The 26992-nt window shown below is 34.5% G+C and overlaps 1 long non-coding RNA gene across 1 annotated transcript in view; it reads left to right on the top strand.

Annotated features, from left to right (window-relative positions):
• The window catches only part of LOC141942671 (uncharacterized), a 158899-nt gene that overhangs the window by 28278 nt on the left and 103629 nt on the right, over positions 1 to 26992 (top strand). Inside the window, exon 2 of the long non-coding RNA XR_012628700.1 lies at positions 16296 to 16387. This is a non-coding gene — a long non-coding RNA (uncharacterized LOC141942671). The remainder of the gene's footprint in view (positions 1 to 16295; positions 16388 to 26992) is intronic.

The raw sequence follows: 26992 nt of genomic DNA on the forward strand, positions 1-26992 counted from the left end.
GATAAAGCTTTTCCACCTGGAAAGCAGACAACTGCAGGGTGATATAAGAGAGGTTAGAAGTTGTTGAAGGCTAGAAGTGCAGTTGAGAGAGCAATGTTTACTCTGTTCTTACATTCTCCTCTGGGTATCAGGTTTTGGTTACTACCTGTGAAAAGATAATGAGCTGATTGGACCTCCAGGGCATTCTGTGTTCTTGTGACATCTCAGACTGAGACAGTAGCAGTTTATGATCATAAACTGCATGGACAAAGCAAGAAAGTGGCCTAATACAAATGCCTGTACCTAAAATGCAAACTGCTCTCTCATAAGTTTTTTCTAGAAGGAGCTAGATACAATACAGAAGACAAATTCTAACAAGAAACACACTAAATTATTGCTAAAAGAACTAGGAATCTGTTTGCTGTGTGAGCAGATCTTTAGTAGGATTAATCTGTCAAGCTTATGAACACTTTTATAAGAAGTGAAAGATTTTATGGTCTGCAGACAGGTTTCCCTAATTTGTAATTTATCAAAATTATAGCCCCAGTTTTGTGAATTCCCCTGTGGTACTAGCTAGCCCATCTTTCAAGGCATGAAACCAGTAAGAGGGAAACAAAGGCATACTGCTGCCCCACCTGTATTTGCTGTTTGGCTTTTAAGGGTGAATAACATAATAACCTTTCTAAAAGTGCATTCTTCTTGAGTGTCAAGGGACCCTAGGAATTGTCTGTCTTTCAGACAAGAACCCCTGGATTGTCTAAGATGCTTCAACTAAACACAGTTCAAAATAGCATATTTAACTTTATTTTATCATAAACCTCTATGGATGAAAGGTGACTTTTATATGAAAGATACAGTTAAAACAGCTTGAACAAGATACTGACCATTTACTCAGTTTTTGACCAGGTGCAGTTCTCATTCACTACCCTAAGAATGTCAACTGAGCAAGTCTTCCATACTTGTCTTTGCATATGCAGTCATATAATTTGAAATTTGAGGGACATGGAAAGTAAATGTTGCTATTTTGAGTCTCTAAATGCCTGAAAATAAATCCATTTGCAAACACCTTAACTTTATGCAATCGTAAAGGTTAACAGCCATAGTAGTTTATGACTCTGATGCTTATGGTTCTTCACCACTTTAAAAAATCAGTCTAAATTTTCTCTTCCCAAGATAATCAAGCTTTGTGATTAAAATTTTGTACTGTGAAGAGATAAGGGAAAGCAAGCAGAAATTACTTACTATTCATGAGGAGTCTCTGCTGATAAAGCAATATGCTCCTTATCTATTGATTTAAAAGATCAAATGAGTTACTCAGGTTACATTTCTGTTTTGGTTAAGAAAGGTCAAATAACCTTCACCTCTGTACTCTCACCTTTCAATTTTTGAATGATTTTGATAAATTAGTCATTGATAGCATCAGTCTTACTGAAACTATGACTTGAAATCTTTGAGAACAAATGTAGATAATTTTGTCAGCACTGCTCACTATGAGTGCAAGCGAAAAAGAGAAATAATTATTGTGCAAATACTATGTAAACATCATTCCAAAATTTAATTGCCTGTACTCAGATTAAAGTACTCCCCAACTCAATAGAATACCAAACTTTACAATTTGAAGTGAATTTCTTGGCATTATTGAAAATAAGCTGGATAATAATAACTTACAATTATGTTACAATTTATTATCATAATTATTTGTTATTTATTATTTATACTTATTATTTATTTGTTATTTATTATTTACAATTATATAATATTTATAATCATATATTATAATGTTTGTTGTTTTGATGTTATTGTTGTTGTTATTATTATTCTTATTATTAACCTGTTGAGAGCTCTTTCAAGCAAATACTATTGTACATGAGCAATGCTTGAATTCATTTGACTCATCAGAATAAGAGTAAGACTCTGGAATGTATCCAAAACAGGATTCCTGTACTGCAGTGCTATAAGTTGTACCGCTTCTGTACTAGGCACCTGCTCTGCAACCCAGTCCAAAATGAGTTAGATACTGAGACTTCTTATTTGATGCATGGACAAATTTAGATGTCTCAAAGAGGAATCAGTCCATCTTGGACAGCCAAGTTACTGAACATTTAGCATCAATATGCCCAGGCCAGACAGCTCTACTTGAGCAGATATCCCATCTGAAAGATATGGGTTAAGCTCTAAGATGATTGCACAGCATGTAATTTTCACCCCGTTAAAAAGCGTTCATGTCCTTCCTTTCTCCCAAAATAAATAATTTTGATATAAACAGGCAGTGGTGGTACAGGCAGCTCATTTTTGCATAGGTGATATTTTCTCCTTTTTTCGTGGTGATTAGAGATCTCATCTAATTGACCTAGATTCAATTATTTCCTCTCCCTGAGTGGAGCAATCTGTAGATAGTTTAGACTCCTTAGATTTCTGCCATTCTCAAGAGTGCCTTTATTACATGGATCTACATACTTGTGTGTAACTCTCCTGTGGAAGCTGTGCTGATGTAAAGAATTAAAAATTCACCAAAACAAAACAGAATGAAAATGAGTAGGATTTGGTAGTCTAGTTTCAAATTACTTACTTATATCCTAGTTCCTGATCCAAGAATCTGTGTCCAAGAGAATAGCATCTTCCTACAGATCTTTACAATCCTGTGCCTCCTACCAATCGTCGACTAACCAATGTGAGATAGGCAAATCCACTTTTTGGAAAAGAGGTGATCAAGGTTTCCAAGACCACCTTCTAAATTCTCCTTCAAATAGTTTGAATGGATGAAACTGTCAAGGTCAAATGGGCTTTTTCTTTCCAGAGATTCTCAAGTGGCATAGATAATGTTCCAGATGTCTTAACTAAGCCTGGCCTGGCATAGACATACACATAATATAGGCCACAAAGGTTACTTACTGTTCCATTATCATGCCAGTCTTGGTGGACATCAAGGTAAACTAATGGACAGCAGGCTTCACCTGAAACATTCATAAGTCCTGTTTCTTCTATAACTCCAGCCCCATAATTATAGAGAATAGTTGCATCTTTCCATGCAGGAACAGGATCATTTGCTAACTGTTAAGACAAAAATTGTACGCTGTCTTGCAAAACTTAATTTCTGGCACCATTAATCCTGCTGTGCAGAAGGGAATACTGCAACATTAGCCTGATGAGTAGAGCATTCTTTTCTGAGAGGTTGGATTTTCAAGTATATGTATGTATCTCTGTAAGCAGGTGATAATGGCCCTGTGCAATCTGTGCAGCATACTGATGATGGGAGTAGAAGTGAAAGGGTATCACTATTTAAAAAAAAAGATATCTGGAATTGCATTTTCTGAGAGATCTAGTCATGTTGGCTTTTGTTAAGGAAATTCAGAACACACATACAGTGCTAGGTACTAGAGAAGATGCAGCATAGTGGTTCTTGGATCCTACTCTGTCCTGGAACAATGTATAAACCAAATTCCTCAGACTGTGACAGTTTAAGGTAGGGATGGAAGTCTAAACAACAGGGAATAGAGGCAACTGCTGGGGAAGTGACAAGTGGTACAAAATGTGCCCTTATTTTCCTCTAGCACATAAAGCATTTAAAATAAGTGTTATATAATGATGGATTCTATTAAAAAAAAAAAAAAAAAAAAAAAAAAAAAGAAGAGGACCTTAATCCTTCGTTTAAAACAGATTTGAACAGTAGGCAAAAAACAAGACTTGGGCACATGCATTGAGCATTGACAATAAAAGAGCATCATTAGGAACCATTCTTTAAGAATTAACCATTGATGGAAGTCCTGTTGGAAAAAATAGCAGGTAAATTAAAGATTATCATGTATAATATACAAAGAGGAAAAATTCAGTACTCAAATTTCCTAACATCTGAGTGTTTAAGTTTCTTGTTATTTTGACATGCTGTTAATGTAATTGGGCATGTAAAATGTACTAAATTAATTAGTCTTCCTAATTATTATCTGGCAACAAAGTACAGAGTATCAGGTGGTTTTTCTAAGCATCTTGACCAAAAAATTCACACCACTGCTTATCTGGCAGAGATACTTTATGTTAATATATCCCAGATTAAAAAAAAAAAAAAAAAAGTTGAATTTGCAGGGGCAGAAAACAATGCTGTATACCCAAATTAATTGAATTGGATCATAATATTATCTTCTATAATCTACTATTTTTGGAAATTTTTATAAAGCAAACAATATTAAATTAAGGCACTTACATAAATTCAAAATCCCTATGGTTAGCAATATGAATTCATTTGAAAATATTTTCCTGGATAAAGAATTAAATTTGGGTTAGTGCCCTTATGGAACATAATGCCATTTACCAATAATTGAAGAGTAAAATGACAGAGGCAGAGAATCTCATCGAATAAGGAGTATAAACATATTCTTGTAGATTGTATCTGAATCCTTCTCCACTTCTTTTTTTCCCTTTTAGTTCTAACAGATAATTCAGCTGTAAATCATGTTAATGTCTCCTAATAACATATTTTATTTAATCAAAGCAAACAGTTCTTAAGCTGCTTCCAGATGAACTTTTCCTTAACAGTCTTGTGACGAATACTTTTAAAGAATGAAAGCCATCAGAAAAGATGGAAATTAATTTTTCAGACTGTGCCACAGAAAAGGAGGAAAGAAAAAGGCAGTAGAATTACTTGAAAACTTAATTAAAACTTCTGCGTTTGTAAATACAGCATTTCTATAGTATCAAAACATCATATTTATTGATATTTCATGGTCTTTGTTCTTTCTTCCTTAGAAGCATTTCAAAGTATCCATATATTTATAAATGTTCCAAATACTACTTCTGGTGAAGTACATACAGTTTCTTTTCTTATCTGCTTAATGTTAATACTTTCTCTATTTGCAATATTTCAAATGAAGAACTTGTTGGATAGTAGTAATCAAAATATATTTGTTGTTTGTTCTAAATGATCTATTGTTTATTGCTTTATAAAACCTTTTTTTTGTGAACTCAATGAATTAACAGGTAATTTGAAAAAAAAAATCTGAATTTAATAGAAATTGTAACTACCTATCAAGCAAAACTGGCATTTTGAAACAGTTCTTAAATGCATTTTTTCCTCAAGATACTAACTAGACAACATGAGCTGAGTTCAGTATAATAGAAGCTTGTAGTAGGAACATTAGTTTTAGGTTCTTGCTTTGTGTATAAAAGGCATTTTCTTAAACTTGAGTTGCTCATGAATTATTTTATCATAGAAACATGTTGTGTAGTGATTTTTCCTTAATAAATACGAGTTCTTAAAGTGCTCGATAAGAAGAATGTACTTAGACCTATGTTATAAGTAAAATTTGCATTTAATCACTTATGTGAGGGATGCAGCTAAAGATGCCATTCAAAAATGCTGGGTTTTTTGTGCCTACATTCAACAAAGTACAGATCTTACTTTCATTAGAATATTGGAAGAAAGGATGCAGTCATGCATCTAGTTTTGAATGTGTCTGGAATTGAATGAGAACTGGAATAAAATCAGTTGTCCTAGTGAGAAAGATTACCACATGAATTTAGGGATATTTTTCTTTCCTTTCATTATCCCAAGTCAATAGCTTTCAAATTACATAGCACTTTGTTATGTTTGACTTTCTTTTACTTTTCATCTTAAGGTATCTTAATTCTGTATCTAGTACAACATGAATTTCACTGCATACCTAAGGGAAGAACTTGACTTATGGAACACAAATTAAAAGATGGTATGTCAAACATAAAAGAGCGATCAGGCATATGTCACATGTCACCTTCTGGGATGTGGTTTATAAATCAGGTACAGCTCATAATGTAAAGAAGATCAATACCCTATTTGACATTTTTTCAGTGCCAGGTTTGATCATCTACATGTTTGTGTAAAATCTGTCATGAAGTGAACCATACTGAATTGATCAAGAGCACTTCAGCATCCATCTTGAACTTTCAATACTATTTCCAAGTAATAAATCACATAAGGTCTTTCAAGAGTTGCCTTAGTGTACAGTAATATCCTACAGCTTTCTTTTGAATATTATAGTTGATCAGATATTAAATAAAAATGTAAAAAAGAAATATAAAATTAAAACTTTTTGCAGTATTCACAACTGCAACTTGGTGTTTTCAAATGCATTTCCAAAGTCTGAACTTTTTCTCCAGTCAAAAAGTTACATTCCAATCAGTTATTAAATCTCAATTACACTCAATTATAGGATCATTTATTTCTATATTTCTTGGTTAGTTCTTGAGCTTTACTTGACAATCTGCTTCATATTTTGTTTCAAATACAGTTACTGTCACCAGTTCTGAAATATGGGCCAAACCTACTGGTTTTTGGACTTGAATCTATATCCATCTCTTCTAGCCAGCTCCTTAGGCATGCTGTACCATCACCATCAATATACTATGTCGGAATGTGAACCACCTAGTTTTCTCCTGAGATCTCATCCACACTCCTTCCTTCATTAGGAAAAATAACTCTTATACTCTCCTCTTCTGAAGCTGTCATCGCACTGTTATGCTTGAATATCTCCCCTTTTTTGCATTCAGATAGGAATGTTACGTCCTTTGTAAAGTCGTGTTACTTCCTTTATAAAACGAATTTGTTACTTTGGTTAGTCTATTCTTGCTGTCAAAAGTGCTGGTTGGTAATCAGTTGAATTCCCACTGCAGTGTATTCACTATTTCACCCATTGCCATGCTACTTGATCTCCAAACTACACAAAATATTTGCAACCATGATCTTATTTCTTGAAGCTTGTTGATTTTTGGCAATCTCTTTATGACAACTCTAATTGAATACACACAGCTTGCCACCTGTTGAACAGAAATCTGTATTTCTCATCTCAATGTTAAATTATTATATCCCTCATCATTTTTATGTAAGGCAATAGAACATTCCCTGTAATTTGATTCAACTTTGTGTCCAGCCTTTGACAATGGATACATTATCAAATTTAGGAAAATTCAGCCATTCTTGTTTTCAACATTATTCAACTTGACCATATAAAATTAACACTATACTTTATAACGGCTGAGACCTTTCTGAGTGTGTGTTACTTAGTGCAGTATCCAAGCAACTGACAATTTGAAGAAACTGAGCCACAGAGTATTTCATTATGCTATTATAATTTGTTTTGGCAAAGATGATTGATTTTTATTTTTACAGTCAGTGTAAGGCAATATTAAATTGTCATTATTAAAAAAAAAAAAAAAAACCCAACAAAAAACCCCAACCAAACCACAACCTGTTTAATTAGCCTGAAGAGCAACAAATAAAAATAAAATAACTCTTAACTCAACATCTCATGAAAATTGGTTTGTCCAGAAATTGCAGGAGAAGCTATTTGGTCTCCAGGACATAGGTTTGGCAGTCAAGGACTAACTTCTCTTCTGGCTCTGGTTTAAACCGCGTTGTGATACTGGGAAGTCCTTTGTCATTTTTCTCCAATCTATAAAGTGAGAATAAACATAATACTTTTCGTAAAATGTCACATGGTCTACAGATGGGAAGTGGTGAGTAAAAGCTAGTTAACTATTATTCAGGTTGTATATAACCTACCATTTGTTATTTTATACTCTATCTCACATTTTTTTGCATTCAAGCTAACAGCAACATCTCCCCTGCCTATCAGTCACATTTATAGGACAGGAGAAATCTCACAACCTTTCTACTTGTTTTCATCTCAGACAGGGGTAAAAGTTCACTGCTAAAGCAAGAGTACAGGCTGGAGGGCAGAGTGTGCTGAAAGCAAGGGAAGTGTGTTCCATGATCAGCAGCCTTGCAGAGATCCCAGGAGACCCTGGCAGAATGTAGGTCATGGAGCCCCAGTAAGATTTCACAATACAGAATGGAGGTTGCACAAATCCCTGCTGTCTGCTGACAGTAAATTAGACTTTTCTTTGCAACAGGTTTGCCTGTGAGGGGAAGTGGGATGAAGAGTGACTTATTCCAACTCATTTTTTCACTAGTGTATTAGAAGTCCTGTAGCATGCAGCTGAGCTCCTTGTCTTTGTTTTTGGTCTCACAAACAACTGTGGGTGCATTTTCTCTTCTTCCTTATGATAGTTGGTAAGTAGAGCACAGGGATCTAAATAGCCGTGGTATTTTATATGCTACAAATAATTTCACGTTTGATTTTTGGCCCCTTCTGCATTTTTTTCTAGAACGAAGTAATACAAGTATCACTAAGTTACCAAAACATAACCATTGAGCTGTGAAATATTTATTTATTTATCTATCCATTTATTTATTGAGACTGCTTGACTGCTGAAAATCAGGCAAATAGGCAGACTTTGTATATTACAGATTCTAAGAGTACATAGCTCAATAGAGCTATGTTTTCTTACATTACTGTGAGTTTTCTGCTGCAATTCCTTAAAACATTTTCTTCAAGCAATCCCAGAAGCAGGATTAAAAGCATTGCTCTATTGTGTCTGAGGACACCACTGGTAGAAAGAGTCTGGAACCAGGGGATTGGGTTGCTGTCAGCTTCACCAACCCACCAGACATAATCCAGAAATGTAACCCTTTGTTAATTAAAAAAAAAAAAAAAAAAGAGTAAACCAGCTTCCAAGCTCCACTACTCATCTGAAAAATTATAGCATGATTGCTTTTAAAAGTATAGATTCAATTGCTCTCTCATAAGCATTTAGTGCCCGTAGATGTCCTAAGGAATCCTGTTTGGCTTTCAGCTGCCACTCCAGATGGCACGGGTATCCCATAAACCCATGAGCATAATCTAACAGTGTAGCAGTGATGTCTCAGATATTCTAGGACATTTCAGGTGGCACATGATACATCTATATGGGCAATAGAATCAAGTCCCATGTATTTTTCTTTACCAAAAGTATTTGTCATTTTAAAAGGAGGAAGGAAGTGCTGTACTAGTTCCTAACACAGTGATACTTTTGGCTTTATGTCAGTCACATTCAGAAGATACAGCTGAAACCAAAGCCCAGAGAGACACCTTTTGAACTACAGTATAGTTTACATCAGGTTTGCCTCACTGCATGCTAGTTTCTCCTTTTATCTTTAAATTTTGCTTAAAACTAAGCTGTAGTTTTCATTCAAAATTGTAATGAATAATAAAAATCTATCAGTATGAATTTAATCAATTAAACAGAAAGGCAATGATATATTTATGCTGATAGAATATCATACAATATTTACTACAGAGAAGTGTACACTGACTCAGCAGTAAATTCTCTGATATTTCATAGGGGTATTCAGCTGAATGTCAGCAAGTTGCTGTCACGTCTAGAAACTGCAGAATAGTTTCATCCCTGTTGTGTCTTTGTCCAGTGCTAGAGGGATATGTATGCGTGTGTGTGTACACTTACATTTGGGAGCAACGAGTATGTGATTTTTTTTGGTGTGAGCTTTAAAAAAGAACCAGGTACAACTAAATATTTTACATGTTAATTTTGAATAGTTTTTTTCCCAGTCACTAAGTGTGCCAGTCTGATTTAAAGTAGTTTAGCTGATTAAACCTTTAGATACTGATTAGGCTTTTGAAGTCAGAACAGCTAACACTTGAAAGTTAGAATAGTTTTAAATGCTTTGGTGGGTTGAGTCCCAACTTCTGTCATTCACCTGCAGAATTAATATCCACTGAAACAAATAAAATTATATGAAAATATTAAGGCATAAGTTGACACTGGAGTGGTATGGTTAACTTTGGGATTTGGAGCTTTAAAAATATTTGTAGCTTGAAAAACCTTTGAAAAACCATCAAGTAAGTTTTGAAGTAAACTTCCTATTAGTAAATATCAAAACAGCAAAGTCCATTTCTCTTAGCATTACATATATCTTGGACTCTCCCACTTGTAACCAACCTATTCTTAATGGAAGCATAAGGTTCTATTAAGGCAAAAAAGGTTAATGTTAATTTCTATTGCAAATTGTCTGATTTCTAGATCTGAGACGGTAGTTATATGACTCTTATTTTTTCTTAGTCATACCTTAAGCTAGATCACCGATACTGGTTTTGTTCCTAATAGGGTTTTCATGGGGAACATAGGAATTGAGTTGACTGCCAACATTGCCACAACATTTGGAAATGTCTTGTCATTACAGCATATGTGAGTTGAGTAACAGAAATTCTTTTGGTTTCTTTAAGAAAATCAGAGTTCTAGAGCTAAAGCTCAGCTGAATGCCCCAGCTAGAGTTTATGAAATAAGATAATGTTTCTTATTCAGAACTTACTTTATTTGTGCTTACTGAGGAATTGAAGGCTCACTTTGACCAAAACACCAGCTTCTGCTCATGAAGACACTGCTGCGATTGTGTCTTCCTGTTGTGCTTCATCAGTAGAATATTTTAGGATGATGTCTAAGTAAAAAGGGAAAGGTTGACAGTGCTTTTCCCATTTTATGATAATCTGAGGTTTATTTCCAGTCAAGCTCTCTATATAATGTATATAATGGTTGTTAAGTATATTAAAAAAAAAAAAAAAAAGATTTCTTTGTGATTTAATTAGAACTTTAATCTCCAGAACATAATGTTGTATCCATTCAGGATGAACCACCGGATAAATTTCAGTATTAGCATTTAAAACATACACAGTGCACAAGCCAGAGCATATGGTTCATAGGCATTAGTGATCATATGGTATTAAGGTAGATATAGAAGTCTAGAAAGGCGCTTCTCTCCAAAAAGGGTAAGACATATGTGAAAAGTGATCTTATTTATTCAGGAAAATGTAAATAAAGTAGAAAATATTTTAAATTTAGAAATAGATCCATATTTCAGATTCAGATTTGAATATGGATGTCCTTAAAAATCAGGAGAGTTTGTGTCTAAATATATGGGTGTGATTATTCTGAGAAACTTAGATCACCAATACTGAATACCAAATATCTTTATTTGGAGATTAAAAATATCCACAGACAAGTCATTCAGTGCAATGTATGATAATATCCTAAATTCACCCATCAAATTTCTCTCAATGAAATTTTTGGTGTTGCTTCTGGATACAAAGAAAAACTGTAGTTAACAAGGGTTCCGTGCTCAGTAATTCGTGGTAGTTTAGTAAGGATGAAACACTAAGAAAGGTTGCAAAAGTGTCAGCTATCTGGCAGAATGTAGAATTAACCTTGTTCTCACCTTAAATTACATGTTAAAGAAAATGTCATTGATGGCTTACTGGGTAGGGAAGTTTTGCCATTCTCTTGCTGAAGAAGGAAGCTTTTTCGTTCTTTTGCACGTATGGCAGTCATTTAGCAGAACATAAAACACATGATGATCAGAAGTAGCTTTGTAAAATCTACTTGTCCACTTTCAAAACTGATGTTTTAGTCTGTTTAGAAACAGACAGAGGTACAATTAAAAAAATTCCCTGTAGCATATCTTGAAAAAACTTTACATGTTTGTTATTTCAGTCTAAGCCATGAAATACTGGACCTCCACAAACTTTTTCAGAGCAGCTGGAAATACAAAACTTTGTGTTAGAACATTTTCTTTATTTTTAATAACCAGTTATTTGGTTCTGAGTCACAGTGGTGATGGTATGAGGATTGCTTCCTGAGCACAGCCCTCATGCGTATTGACTTTCATTAAAGATCAGTTAACATAGGGATGTGACAATTGACAGTATCATCACTACAGGGTATGGCAGTGGGCAGACAGGCATAGTGACAGTGTTGCAGAACAGCAAGTGTTCCACTGTACAGAAATGACAAGCAAATCTCTTCCTGATACATGAACACTGTGCCTTAATACTTTGATTTTTTGTGACATATGGCATAAGTTTCATTTTTTGCATACACTCTCCAGTTATTGGTATTTATTCAGTAAAAATATTCCAACAATTTGATTACAATTTTCTCTGTAGAAAAATTGCCTAATTAAATCTGTCATTTTTTTCAGAGTTAGAACAAGTGTGAGTGATAGATTTGGCTGCCCACTTTAATTTGTTTTGAAATGACAGCAAGTTCGGTTGGCTGGCTGACGCATCAAAACCAAATGGCAAAAAAAAAAATGCACTTATCCCATTCACTGCAAGATTTCTGACATTCTATTTCAAACAGCTTAATTCAGTCAGGAAAATCCATGTCAATTAGCTCTCCCTAAACTGTTTTTTTTTTTGTTCACATTTATTATTATATGTATATATTCCTTGTATTTTAGGCAGCTCTGCTTCCTGGCTGTATTGGCAATCCAATATATGATTATTTAATTCCTTGCAAAGGCATTCCAGTAAGAGTTTTCTGCCTTTTTTACAGTTTATCATGCATCAGGCACAACGATATCTAGTTGCTCTTTAGAATACAAACCACTGGGTTCTGTGTGGGTCAATAGACCAGATTTTTTTTGCAGGTTGGAGCAGTGAGAAGTTAGCCAGGATCTAGTTCGGGCTCTGACTTTTTGTTCCAGGTTAGAACAGCTTAGGGTTTGCCCTAACAAGCACCCAGTGAAAGTAGCTCTCAGAGCTATGTTTTGCCATGAGTCATGGCACAGCTTTTCTACATTTATCTATCCAAAATCTGCAAAAGTGGAAGTGTAAGCAGGCAAAACCAGACAAGTCAAATATTTCCAGAATGTGTTTAAAGAAATCTTAACATTCTAAAAACCCCTTTACAATGTCACAGCTGGTATTTTGTACTAAGGTAATGAGTCTGAATGACTAAAACATCAGATATGCAAAAGTGCCTGAATATTAGCACAGGATTGTTTATGCAGTATGAACTACTTTATTATTTATTCATGGTTTCCAACAGTTAATCACATCTTTGTGCTTTTCATATTTTTAAAAACTGTGTTGTGCAACAAAATATGTCATTGTGCAACAAAATTAATACTGAGTAAATACATGAAGAGTTTACTACAGTCTCTTAGAAATGATGGCACAAGTTAACGTGTGCATTTCTGTCCTTAGTTCACTTTTCAGCATACTTTTTTTCTGTAGAAAAAACATATATATGTGATTTTACATGATGACAGATTATCAAAACAACCTCTCTTCTATTGCCTTTATATTTCTCAACATTTTTAGTAAATGCCAAGTGTTGGGACCTATTATTGCAGCAGACTTTAAAAAATCACTAATAAAATAGCTATTTGTTGAAAAAAAGAAAAAAATATTTATAAACAACAAAATATGTCAGAAGTCTGAATATTCAAAGCCAGGTAGAGCCTGATAGAAGTGGCTGAAGTAGAATATTATTAACAAAGAAATGAATTGATAAAAAATAAATTTTCAAAGTATGATTTTTTTCTAATGTTATGTAGATATTCCAAATCCAAAACAGATGTAACTTGCCAAATCAGTTTCTGTACATCCTTTTCTTTCAGCAACTTGGAAAATGATGTGATTTCTGCTTTATGAAAATGAAGATTGGTCCAAGAGCAGAAAGCTCATTTCATATGACATTAACTCCTGTAGTATAATTTCTGAGATGTTTACTGTCTCTGACTGATGATACAAGCACTATCTGAAAGAGCATTAACATGAAATGGTGTTAGTGCAAAAAATCTGTTAGAAATTATAGATTACTGATAAAGAGAACTGAGAGGAAGGTCAAAGCTCTAGTGGACTGTCCGTAGACACAAGCAGAATCTAGTCTTAATACACTTTTTAGTAAATAAATTGGGATGCTTTCAAAATTATACAGTCTTGACAAATTGACCTATCCATACTGATATACTATGGACATTATTCTTTTGATTGTTTTATTTAATTGAGTGTGGGGTTTTTCACTGTTGAATTCTCAACAGAGTAACATAGGGGAAGTGCAGAGTTTAATACTAGAAATATTTATTAAAATCTATCCTGGGTAATCAAACAAAAAATGGAGGCTGATTAAGACAAAAAAAAGAAATTTATGCATCTCACACACTCTACTTCCATAACCAGTTGACATTGTTCTGTTAAACTCTTCTTATAGACAAAAGCTTCATATTTAAAGCTTTTGTATGTGAAACTACATGATTTCGTATATATAAATAAATATATATATAAAATAACCTGATAGTTACCAATACTCCATTGCAAAAATTATTGGTTCAGGCAAGCACAATGAAAGGAGATAATTAATTAACATTGCAGACAAACTTCTAAATTGCTGTAACTGCTCAGGCTTACATTTTTTTTTCATTTATTTTGATCAATTTGGTTGATATACTGGGATTAAAAATGCTGTCTTTTGAGTTGTAAGAACCTTATTTGTTTACAGAAGTAATAAGTAAATCTAAAAAATATAGAATTAGCTGAACAGAATACTTACATAAATGTAGATTATCTGTGAGTTCTGAGTGTACAGTTTCCCACAAAGAAACCATTTAAAGTGCTTTCAGTGTTAAAATATCAGTACTGAATGTAAATGTGAAGATCGAACTGGAAGAAGCTTCATGTATAAAGGAGTATCTATAGTGCATGGAATCTTTTCAGTTGAGTGTATGAATGTTTTTCATCACATGAAATCAAGTAAATTAGCTACATTATGTGAAATAGCATGCAATTATCTCTAAGTATAAATATAAATTAACAAATACTGGTAATTCCAAAATTATTCTAGATTTTCAAGTTTACTTAATCTTGGCAAAATAAACACCAGAATACTTCACATTTGCAACATATATGTTATATACTAAACATCAGAGAATCCTAATTTGCAAGTTTTACTTAATTGTATTATCTTTATTGCATTAGACCATGTTGTGTGTCACACAAATAAAGAAGATGAAGTTGATCTCCCCTAACATTTATATGTCCACGACAGCCCGTCATGTGAAGCTCTTTGCATAGTCAATGACTGTTAGTCAACATAGTCAACAGAATCTAGAGTCGACTTCACATTAGGTTGACAACTATATTTGGTTAGGTGAATCACACCCCCAGAGTACCTGTTTCTCTCTATGGAACACACACCAAGCTGCGACTGACTAGTACAGATGTTGTCTCTGCTGTACATGCCTACACTTCAGGGAGCCAAACCCCGTGCAGTGAATCTGAGTTATGTGAGTGAATCAGAAGTTATGTGCAAACTGTTGACTCAGCAAAGATTCTACAAAATGTTGATGGTTTTGATGTCCGGTACATGTCCTGTCCAAGCCATCCAGGCATTTTCAGTATCTTACCAAGCCCACAGGATTTACTGCGTGTATACAGGCTATTGTCACTGAATATATCAGGTTGAAGAAATCTAAAATGTAAAAGGCCCACAATATGGGCCAGTCAGCTTGTCTGTAGATGCATAGGAACTGGCATTTCTTGATATGCTGCAAATGCTATACTGTCTGAACTGTTGGACATCCTGGGTAAACGTCTATGCTGCCACGTTTTTCTCAGGCAAGATTACCAAAAAGAGAATTATTCCAAGGAAATCCAGAATTGTGTTAGCTCTCATACATTTCCAGAAAAGCATACCAAATGTATAGATTTTAATTGCCCTCCAATTTCTAGCAGTGATTTCCTATAATGCAGTATAAATATAATCACATGCATATAACAAGAAATAGAAGGGGAGGACTGATCTTATGGAAAGGTAGTCATAAGTCCTCAAATCTAATTTTTCACATTGGTTTTATGAACCACTGCTGCTGAAAAACCTTGGAGACTTTTTTGGAATTTCTTGGCAGAAATAATACAGTTAGCTGGGCCTAATAAAACACAAGGCATCTCAACTAGGTGTGAAATTGTTGTTATCATTAGAAAATCACTGGCCATCTGGTTGGGCATAACGTACAATAAGCTATAGATATGGATGTAAAATTTAACATTAGAAATATTTTCTTGAAAATAGAATAGCCAAATATATGATACATCATCAGTATTCACAACCAGAAGAAAGAGATGGAAACTTGTAAGGTCTGAACTCTACAGTGTGAAAACTAATTGAGGACAAACAAAATAATCTGTTCAGCTGAAGAGTAAATGAGCATACAAGTGGGATAAAACCCTCATTTAAACTCAAATACTAAAGAATAGTACAGTAGTGCCTTAGATATAATTTACAGGCCTTATTGGAAATGATTGTGTGCATCATCTTAGAAGCTATGCAAAGATTATGTGAGACAGAAAGAACCAACTTCTCTGAAAAAGAAGAAAAGGAGAACAAGAAAGATATTTCCTGTTTTCTTTTTTGCAAACTTTATTTTTACAGCTTTAAGTCCTCTTTGCAGCAAGGCAAATCCATGAAGCCATATAAAGCACCCAGGTAGTGCAGACAAAGCAGTTCTGATTAAAGTTCAGATTATCCAAATACCCTACCAATATCTTTACAGTAATCACTTATAAATAATGTTTGATAAATAAATGCTTACAATTAATCCTTTGAGTTAAAAATGTAAAGTATTTGTACCATAATGTAAATTACTCTAAAACTACACATATTCCCTTTTCTTCTAGCTGCCTTCAGTGGATTTATGTGGCTATGTAATGGAGATTAACAACAAATTGCTGGGTTTTTTTCAGAGACCATATGGACCTCAGCAGAAAAGGTATTGGAAATAGATAAATTTTCATTTTTGTGTTCTAATTTGAATGGTGAATGAAGAAGGTGAATGAAGAAAGAATAGTTGTCAGTAAATGGAAAGTTAGAAATAATCTGACTGAAAAGAATTGCAGCCCTGGGAAAGCTATAAAACACATGACTTTGCTTCAGATCATTTATAAATTTGGACACACTGGACAGGTTGTTGACAATCCGAACACTTGCATCCAAAACCAAGCATATCCAAAACAAGCAGACAATATGATTATAATCTTCATAAAGATAAAAGGTGTTAGCTTTTATTGTCATTACCTCATAGTCCTCAGAGTCAGCTCTTGGGGATAAAAACCATCTGGGTCTCATATACAAAATCTGAAGTGAATGAATCTATTTGAGCAATTTGTTAAATGAAACTGGGACAGTGACAACAAAAGTAAAAGGAATATGCTACCTCTCTGCTGTATAATACCCAGAATGTCTAAAAGTTATTTCTCTTTTTTCTTTTTTTTTTTTTTTTTCCCCTGGGAAATCAATACTACAAGAAATTGAAATTCTTAACAGCTGAAGAGCAATTTATATGCCAGCATTCACCATATATCTTGAGATATGGGTATGTTCTGCCAGGCATCAGCATTAAATAGATCGTAACAGAAAATCTTTTTCAGTATAGAAAGGGCAGAAGGGGACTATTATAGGGAGGTCTTTTGTAGTTTAAAAAGAAGTAAGATGTCTAAAATTTTCATTCTGAATATTGGTTGCAGTTGTTTGGGGCAAAAAGTACATTCAGTACAATATTTAGTATGTTGCATTTGAATTTATGTGAAAATGAAGCCAAATGCTACACAAAGCATAAACAATGAGAAAATATGGACTTCAGTGAGGAACCAAAATTTATCCATCAATTTCCTACCTACCTGTCCTGCTCATCCTATGCTTAAATCCAAGATCTTTGAAAACTGTAATGTGGACCAGTATCCAGATCTTGCAGATCTAGTCCCCATTCATAGTAATTTGTTCCTTTCGTGTCCATATTTCACTCTAACTCTCATCAACACTGTTGTTTAGTGTCGTCAGGATGATGTTAAGAAACCTAAACACTGAATGCTATGGACTCATGAATTAACTTTATTATGTCCAGAAGTCTCCTTTACATTAATAACATAATCTTGGGGGAGTAATGCTTCTGACAGATGTTCCACTCATAATTTATATAACTTAATCCTAAATTATTTTATTAGTTCTGTTAAACAAGGTAATATTGTACCGTATATATATTGTACCTTATATATGTAGGCAATCATACACATGCACACACATATACATCAATGCTAAATGTACCAGAAAATATGCTGAAAAATAAATGAAAATCAAGGAACAAGGAATGCAGAATGTTTTAAAAAAATCAAGGAACATAAGGAAGGCCTAGATTTTTTCTGCATTTTCAGTTCATGGAGCACATACATGGTGTTGTTAGGAAATGCTGTTCTAGGATAAATTTCTGGGTGCAACACACTGTCATAAAAGCATTGGAAGAAGTTTTTAGTTATCAAAGTAAGGTCTGGAGAAAGGCCTTGGTCATCTATACAGACAAAAATAACTAGATTTGAACATTGTTGTAAAAGATGAGACATTTAAACCTTACATAGACATTTGGGTTTAGCTGGAGACCTGGGATGAAGGGCATATCCAGGCTTCAATACTAGTGAAAATAATTGTCTACACTGATTAGATAGAAAGGCATAATTTGATTTGTCGTATACATAGTGAAGAGTTCATTTGGTCATGATTTCAGGAACAGTTATAATTTTTTTTTTTTTTATACAAGTTTGGATTAACAGAGATTGGTCTCAAGTAAGAACTCTAAAACTGATCCAAAATTAAATCCCTTCCTAATACTGATAGGAATTTTTTCACTTTGGACAAGAGTTTTAAGACAAGATGAATGCATGTCTGCTGCACCACAATAGACCATTGTCTTGTTCACTTATAATTTGCTGTTGATTTTTAAGAATAATTTTGCATTATTTCACAGAGGAAGTAATGGTTTTACAAACTTCCATGGACAATATTTTGTTGGGCTTACATTGCTTTGCAAATTGTAGGTAGATATTTTAATAGATAACTAATTCTATTTTTCAAGGAGCATAAGCATAAAGGAGAACTACTTCAAGGTCTGAGCAACATAAATATTTTTTAAACACTGTACAAAAAACCCCCTAGTAGTATTTCTCTGTAAGCAACTAACAAAACATCAAAAAAGCAGAGAAATAAAAGAGAACTAGAAACTAGAACTGTGTGGAATATTCTTAATTTGGAAAAGGACAACTTGTAAAAAAACCAACAATTTTTTAGTTAGTTTCAATGGTGGTTTGTGTGTTATTGAAAAGATCAGAATATGGGATTTCTGGTCAAAAAGAAAGACAGATCCCCTAGAAAGATGGGTACAAGAATTCAGATGAGTTCCACTAAACTGATTCAAAACAAAAACTTAAGTTTCAGGTTTTCCAAATTCCAGTTGACTGTCTGACCATGAAGCTAAATCACTGTTAAAGAATTTTGAATTGCATTTTGGACCACACCATATTGTAATACTTTGCAGTCAGTAATGAACATGTCTCTTCAGGGGCCCCTAAGTAAAACATTTTTTGAAAATAATGGGTGAAATGCATTTCAGTTACCATCTGACTATGGTGATTAAAATGTCAATTTGGTAAGTGTTCAGAGTTTCTATTTCATGAAAGTAATGTGTGAATGCTATTTTACACCTGTTTCCTCTGTCATCCAGAATATAATATTGAGTAGTGCACACAACTGGAAAGGGAATCCAAGGAAAATAAATGCTGTAAATTGAATGTTTACAGCACTTAACATCAGTGTCTCTGAGTAGACCTTAGAGAGCAGTTCAAATCAATTGTTAACATTCTTTCTTATTATGAAGGCCAAAGAAATGCTGGAAATAACTTTACCAAATTTTTGTAAAATTAAGTCAACTTAAACACCAATTTGAAATTTGACATTAATATCTTCTTCTATTAAATCATTATCTAGATGAAGCCTAAAAATTGCACTTTTTGCCAACGACCCTAATGTAACACATGACTAACTTTTAAACAAAGGTCCCATTAAAAGTGTTTGTTGTGAAATGCATATTAATGAAATTATTCAGTTGAGAAAATACTTTGCGTTATATGTTTCCCTAATACCTTTTTAGGAAATGTAGAACAATGAAGTAAAAAAAGTGCTGGATTCTGTAATTTATAAAAGTTACTTTGTGCATATCTGCTCCCTATTTCTGTATTCTGAGAGCCTCGCAATTCAGTGAGTTTATCATCACAACACCAAGTGAAGGGGTAGCATGTTGTTCATACATGAGTTTCAGGTGAAAATCAAAAGCCTGGTATTATTTGCCTTCTCAAAATGGGAATCCTAGACTGGTGCATGTTCCAAACACACCTCTAATTAAGAGAAGCATGTAATCTCTCTACCACTACCACTTCTCCTCCCTTCCCTCTTCTTTTCCCCTACTTGCTTCAGGTCCCATTCCTACTCTGTAGAACAGACCCAGGGAATGTTCAGCCTCACCAAAAATCCTGCATCAGCATGTCAGAGTTACAGAATCCCCTCTGTATATCTGTAAGTCTTTTTAACACATGGTAGCAAACAGAATTCAGAGAGGATGGTCTTGTGTCAGAAGTGATTCAGGAAATCTAGGCTCTGATTATTTGTCTTCTCCTGTAGCAAGTAAATCACATTGCACTTCAGTTCTTTCCTTGGAAGACACAGATAACATATCTTTTCTCTTATGCTTTGTTTTTGTCTATTGTCTTATTGTAAATTCTAGAAACAAACCTGTCTTTTTGTGTGTGCTTTCACAGTGCCTAGAATCAAAACTTGCATTGGCTGTAGTTTCTAGCAGGGGTGACTTATAGCTTCTTAGGAGTGTCTCCTGAAGGTGGGCAGGCTCAGTCAGTGAGGGGCTTCTACTTCTCTCATGAGGAAGAAAAATAGATGGAGCAAAGGTAAGGACTGAAGATTGGAGTACACTGAATTAGACTTCCTGTTGGCCCTGAAAATGGTACCAAGTTTTACTGTTATTGGGAATTAGCCACCTTCTCAACAATAGCCACAGCATCCAGTGCATTTGGCCCTGTAATATCAATTACAAGCCAAGAGTTTGGCACTGACAACAGTCTGCTTCTGAAAAGCGGGAAGTTTTTCTATTTATTAGACATAAAAGTAATCACTAACAATGATAATATTAGAAGAAAAACACTCTATGTATGAAAGTTCTTTGGTCACTTAGTAAATTTTGAATTTCTTATATACCACCTTTTTTTCCAGTTGTTCTTAATCATAGTGCTTTCGTTTTGGAAACTAAATTAAATTATGGTAGGAATGTAAAACAGTCCATACAGAAGTCTGGATAAACGTATGTGAGTGTGCTTGTGCATGAACAAAAATGCAAGATATAATGCTATACATACAGTCACAAGTTTCCCTTGGCATAAAGACACTTCAGAGGCTTGTTGAAGTAGTCAAAAAGACTTCATTCAGTTGTGTTTTAGTCAAGCTGAGCATAACTTAGGAGACCAAATGTTACTCTGCTCTACTAGAAGTAACACCATTTAAATGCAGGAAGCAATTTCAGCAAAGTGAAAAATCTCACTGCCGTGCTAGGGGGAAAGAAGGAGCAGAGATTTGGGGAGCAATGTCCCAGCACTATGCTGCCCAAATAACAGCACAGAATATTTTCTATTATGTAAATATATATAGGAATATTTGCAGGTATATATACAGATAGATATTCACTTCCTTTCCTCAAGCAGCAGGAGAAGAGTTATAAGTTCTTCCTGCTGCCTTTTTTCCCCACTTGCTGTGTTGACACCAATACAGAGAGAATTAACAAAATGTTCTATGGACATTTTCGATGAGAAATGTTTTAGGGCTGCCAAGTCCATAGTCATTTGTGCCTTGAAGGCTAGATGAGAAAGATTGTCAAGGAAACAAATAATAATGAGTTACAATAGAAAATGTTGCCTTTAGAAAATTAGGAAGATAGGAGCCAAAGATCTACCAGACTAATCTGTAATTGCTGTGTTTTCTACAATAGAACAAAACACTGTGTGAATACCCTAGGTTTTGATGTAGAAAGTTTATTTGTAAATGCTTTAATGAGTTTTGAAGGAACATTAGGAAGATAGATGGCAAAGACAGTTTTGACATCATGAAGAAAGAAGTACAGTCATTTTCTGAAATGTGTTCCAGCTAACTGCTTGGGTCATTTCTACACACATTAAAGACTTTTTAAAGCAGTAATGTCATGTGATGGACTGGGTTTTTTTCAGTCCTAACTGGAATGTGATGTGATCTTACGGAACTTCAGTTGAAGGCCACATGAGTTAATTCAATGAGAAATGGACATGTCTTTTATGTATTTAATTGATGGATATTTTCCCGAAGTCCATTAGTTTCCCAGAGGTCACTGTTTAATTACATCAAACTTTATGATGTGATTATATCATACATCAAGATTCAAGTGTTTTACAAAACAAACAATGTAACATTAATATAAAGGAAATTGGAAATATTTACCTCGTTCCTTTACTGGAAAGGTTCCTGCCTAGTAGCATGAGCTTATTTGGTAAAGCAGTTCAGGAAGAGGATTTTTTGTTTGTTTGTTTGTTTAAATATCATTGCAAGAGCTGTTGGTGGGCTATTAAACTAAAGTAACATTTCCATTGCACTGGGTCAGAATGGAACCCATCTTCCAACTGGTGACTAACATACTGTCAGCAGCATGCAAAGGAAATTCAGCTGCCATAAAAGATAAGAATAAAAGCTTAATTTCCCCAAAGAGTTGGTGTTTTAAAAATGAAAATACTATCACTTGTCTGCTTCTATTAATTTTGCTTCTTAGTGTAGATTGTATACTAACCCCCCAAAAGATTACCATTGGAAGGAAAGGATTAAAATGGAGTCTGGCCTAGAATGTTGTCTTCTGACTGAAACATACTACTCTTTTTCCAATCCATCTTTGAAAAATAACTAAATAGGGCCTTTTTGGTACATACCAGATTTAGTTTGCAAATGTAAAGAACACAGGTTGAACACAGGGACTAAAAACGGCTGGGAAGGCAATATATACAAATTACGAGGAAAATTATTACTGGAGTACAGAGAAACATCCACACTGGCTTTCTAGTCCTTAATTCAGTGATGTTGACATCTTTTCTAGCATCTAACAAATCTGTTTTAGAAGGAATCAATATACATAATGACAAATGAGGTCCACAAAACGGGACAGGGTTTTTATACAGGCCCTGCAATTCAAGAGGAACCCTGGCAATTTTCAGAAATCAACATTTTCGTATCAACCCTGCAGACTAAGTGTCTTGAATCAACCATAGGAGCCCACATTTTTGTTGTCATCCTAAAGACTTAGGAAGGATAATGTAGCAATTGCTGGATACTACATATATCCATGCATTTAGCCAACACTTTTAGAGCTGCTGAACCAGCAGGCCTTACAGCTTTTGTTACCAATGAAGTCAGCTGTCTAACTGTATGAACTGATAGTCTGAAAGCCCCAAGATTTGGGAAGCTCACAGACCAGCATGTCATCTGTATAATTTTGGTCATATGGAATTTCAGTTAAATAGTTAATGGGAAAAGCTCTGGCCTTCTAGTCTTCCACTGTGGGACAGCAGGTCCTGATTTAGTGCCAGAGAGAAAGGACATAGAAAGCAGATTCTGGAGTACCAGGAAACTTTGTGTCAATTTATTAATTTTCTTCCCATCACTGCAGCGGAGGTGGGATTAGGTTTGGCACTGTGAGGCAGAGTACCGAGGCACTGTGAGGTGCATTAACAGTTCATCACCGTCTGATTATTGCTTCCTCTTTTCACTCCTCCCCCATCATATTGTGACATATTTAGGAAAAGGATATAACAAAGGAGCCACCAGAAAGTGAGGCTAGAAGGGAAGCATGATCCTTCTAAGAACTGTTATATGGAAAAGTGGTTGTCCAGGTAGCCACCACTGGGTCACAGAAACAAAAATGTTCTAGGGCCCAGCTGGAGTATCATGCTAATCTGGGTCCCATCTGTGTTTGGGTTTGTTCATGATGACATAGCCTTACTCCCTTGTTTTATTCTGGGTAACCATGGCTTTTCAGTTTTTCTTTCACTGGAAAGCTGGAATTGAGAGCCTTATGAAGTTGGTGTGCTTGTGTAAAGATACTGACTTTTCTCTGCTCACACTCTACCAGCCAAAAATCTGCTTTACTTTTCTTTTTTAAATAATTAATCTAGCTTAAAAATGGATTAGTGTTGACATCTCTTCTTAACAATATGAATAGAAACGCAGAATGAACAGCTGTTTGGACAATCTTGGATGAAAGCCTTTCCCTAGGCAAATGCAGTAGATGCACAGGCACATGCAAGGGCACATTGCTGCCATTACTGATGCCCATCTGTTAGACTGGCATAATGCCCACTCAGAAGCTGTCTAAAGCAAGGTCTTCATGATGTAGGTTCTGCCTTCTCTATGACAGTACTGCCACCTGGGTGCCAAGTGCCTTTTCACAATAGCTTCCATTTTTAGGTAAAAAGCAAAATAATAACATTTTTAAAAGGAGGAAAAAATGAATGTAATCCAATGAAAAACTTGGTTTACTTTCAAACAAATTTGGTGTAATGGCTTTATATATGTGTGTGTATCTATATATACACATATTTATATGTAAAATCACATTGTTGTTTCCTGTTGTGACAGATGACTACAATTACTCATTTTCATGAAGACTGAGAATTTATCATTAACCAGGCTAGTGATCTATAGATTTCACTTAAGTATAGGGGAAGGGATAGTTCAGAATATTTAGCAGTTACACCCAGGACAAGATTACTTACAGAAAAGAGATCACATTTAAGTACCTGAAGAGACTGATTCTTTCTACCCCAATAAATTCTTTGAAAAACACAGGTAACCAAATAAGAAGTATTGGATTTTAAACATCTCTGAAATGTCGTCCCTTACCTAATGTTTCTGATGGAGTCAATATCACCAAAAGCCTAGCAGTAATCTTTTATAGGCAGTGAATGGAATTCAGAGTAATTCCTACTGCAATGCATAATCCTCCTCCAAGCTGTTACAATGACCTTAACTGTTGTATGCAGAATTATAGCTGCAGTGTTTCATGTCCTGCCAAAACTCAGCTTATATTTTACACAGAGTATTCTATTTAGTTATGTTTTCTTCAATAAGACTACTTATTCTTTTATTTTATTGTGGTCTGGTAAATGAGGTACTAAACTTTATGCCATATCCAATGGCATATTATTTAAATATGTAAACGTGTATTTAAATATGTAAATTATGTAAAATATGGGTCAGTTTAAATTTTTTTTACTGATATGACCTTAAGTATGAAAGTGATTGTGTGTTTGAAACACAGGGCTATTGCCAGTCTGCCCTGGAAGCCTCACTGATGAGATTAATAAGACGTAACTTAGAATCTTCTAGCTTTTCTTAATGGAAGCTGAATATTTTGCCTTTAAATGCATACAGCTTTTTTATTATTAAAGTAATTATGTTTAGTCATCAAGAAGAATACAATGCAACAATAACAGAGGTAAAAATGCATTTTAACAGTTTTGAAATAGAAATATTACAAAGGAGTTCACCAGGGGGCAATGTTACACAAACTCTTCCAGGTTCTTTTTAGCGTGTAAGTAAATACTGCATTTAAAAAATATGTGTTAGCTTTAGCCTTCAGTTATGTAAGACTCTGAGATAATAGCAGTTCTCTCTGAAGAGGGAAATTCATGATTATCAGAAATATTTACCATCTCCTTGACTTCTGATTAGAATTCATTATTGAAGCAGACCTGGCTACTGAGAAGTAGACTGTTTTCAGAACTGTGTGAATGGGAGACATATACCACGCTCTACAGGCTACTTGGGTTACATAATATAGTTTTAACACTCCCAACTGACCTCTTAACTGGACTAATGCAGCAATTGCCATGAAGTGGAAGCCCTTAATGTGAGGATAGTTTCACTGTATGAAGAGCTTTCCAGAGCCCAAAGAAAAGATTCCGTCACTGGTTACAATAGAGCTACCTCACAAAATAAAGGCAATGTTGGAATACACTGTACTGGCTTTTTGTCAAAAGCTAATAGCAACAATATCACCAAATCTGCAGGGGGAAATAAAAAAAAATAAAAAAAATAAAAAAAAAAGGTTTAGTTAGTATTTCAATAGGGAACATGGTTCAAGTTGGTTCAAGTACAAAGGATGTGCCCCAGAATTGGTAAAAAAGCTTACTGTCCATCCCTGCTCTGTGGCCTAAGGTTCTTATTTATGGGATCTGTGCAGTGGTATTTATGATAATACAAATAATAATCCTTAGTTTTTTTCAATGAATTGGTGGAAAGATTTATTTAGGACTGTCATACACTCTTAATTTTATGAAGCAGAAGAAACATTTCATGTCTGGCTTCACCCAAAATATTTAAACTACATCTTGTATTTTTAAAGTGGCTACTGCTTTAACTTTAACTTATGAAATAATGACATTCAGGATACCATACTAGACTTAAAAAAAAGCATTCCAAATCCACAAGGGTTGGGATATTTTAGGTTATTTTCAGCCCATTTTAAAGGGGCTAATAATTTTGTCAGTTGCAATTCTAGGCAGAAATGAAATCCTTTTTTTGTTATTCAAAGTCATGGAGCACCTGTCAGATGGAAGGTAATATGCATTAGCTTGTGGCCATCATCTAAAACCATGCTTACATACTTCTGAAAATAGTAGTGCAGAAAAACACTCTAATTTAACATGGTCCTAGGAAATACAGATTGAATTATATATGGAATTAAACTGTCTTCTGAATTAACTGATTCCATTTCAACACCAAATCATATGGAAAGATAGAATATTATGGAGGTGGGCTAATTTGCATATTAATGTGAATCTTATCTATTTACTGTATTGCTATAGCTGACTTCAACTAATATAACCAATATAATCTAGGCACAAAGCAGTGGAAACAGTTTAGGTCTGGTTTAGCCTGATGACCTAATACCTGGTTTTATATACCTTTTTACTGGGAATATAAAAAAATTCAGACTGCTTTCATTTGCCTCTAAGGAGACTGAATTTCTGTGAATTTGCAGCAAAGGTAATTTATGCATTTTGAACAGTGATTTGCTGACTGCAAGGATAAATGCTTATCTCTAACCTGTGGTAAGCCTACTTACACTCTGAGTCAATCCAAAATTAAATAATGGATTAGTTAAAGAAATAAGAAGAATATTTAACTTAGAAAACATAACATTATGTATTCTTACAGACTTCCAACTTCTGGAATTATACAGCACCATTTGAGTCGCTTTCCCAGCCACATATGTTGCTCAAACCAGGGCAACAGAAATGAGGCTGAATAGGACAGTACCATGGTTACTTTTGACAAAATAAAAAGCAAACTCTGGAAGAAGTTCAAATGCAAAGAATATTAGCTCTGCACATAGATGTGGGAAACCCAACTTTTTGCCAGACGTGCCCAGATAGACAGTTTATGAAATACTGCTTTGTTTTATGCATGCAAC

The sequence above is a fragment of the Strix uralensis genome, chromosome 4, assembly GCF_047716275.1.
Source record: "Strix uralensis isolate ZFMK-TIS-50842 chromosome 4, bStrUra1, whole genome shotgun sequence".
Taxonomy (NCBI): domain Eukaryota; kingdom Metazoa; phylum Chordata; class Aves; order Strigiformes; family Strigidae; genus Strix; species Strix uralensis.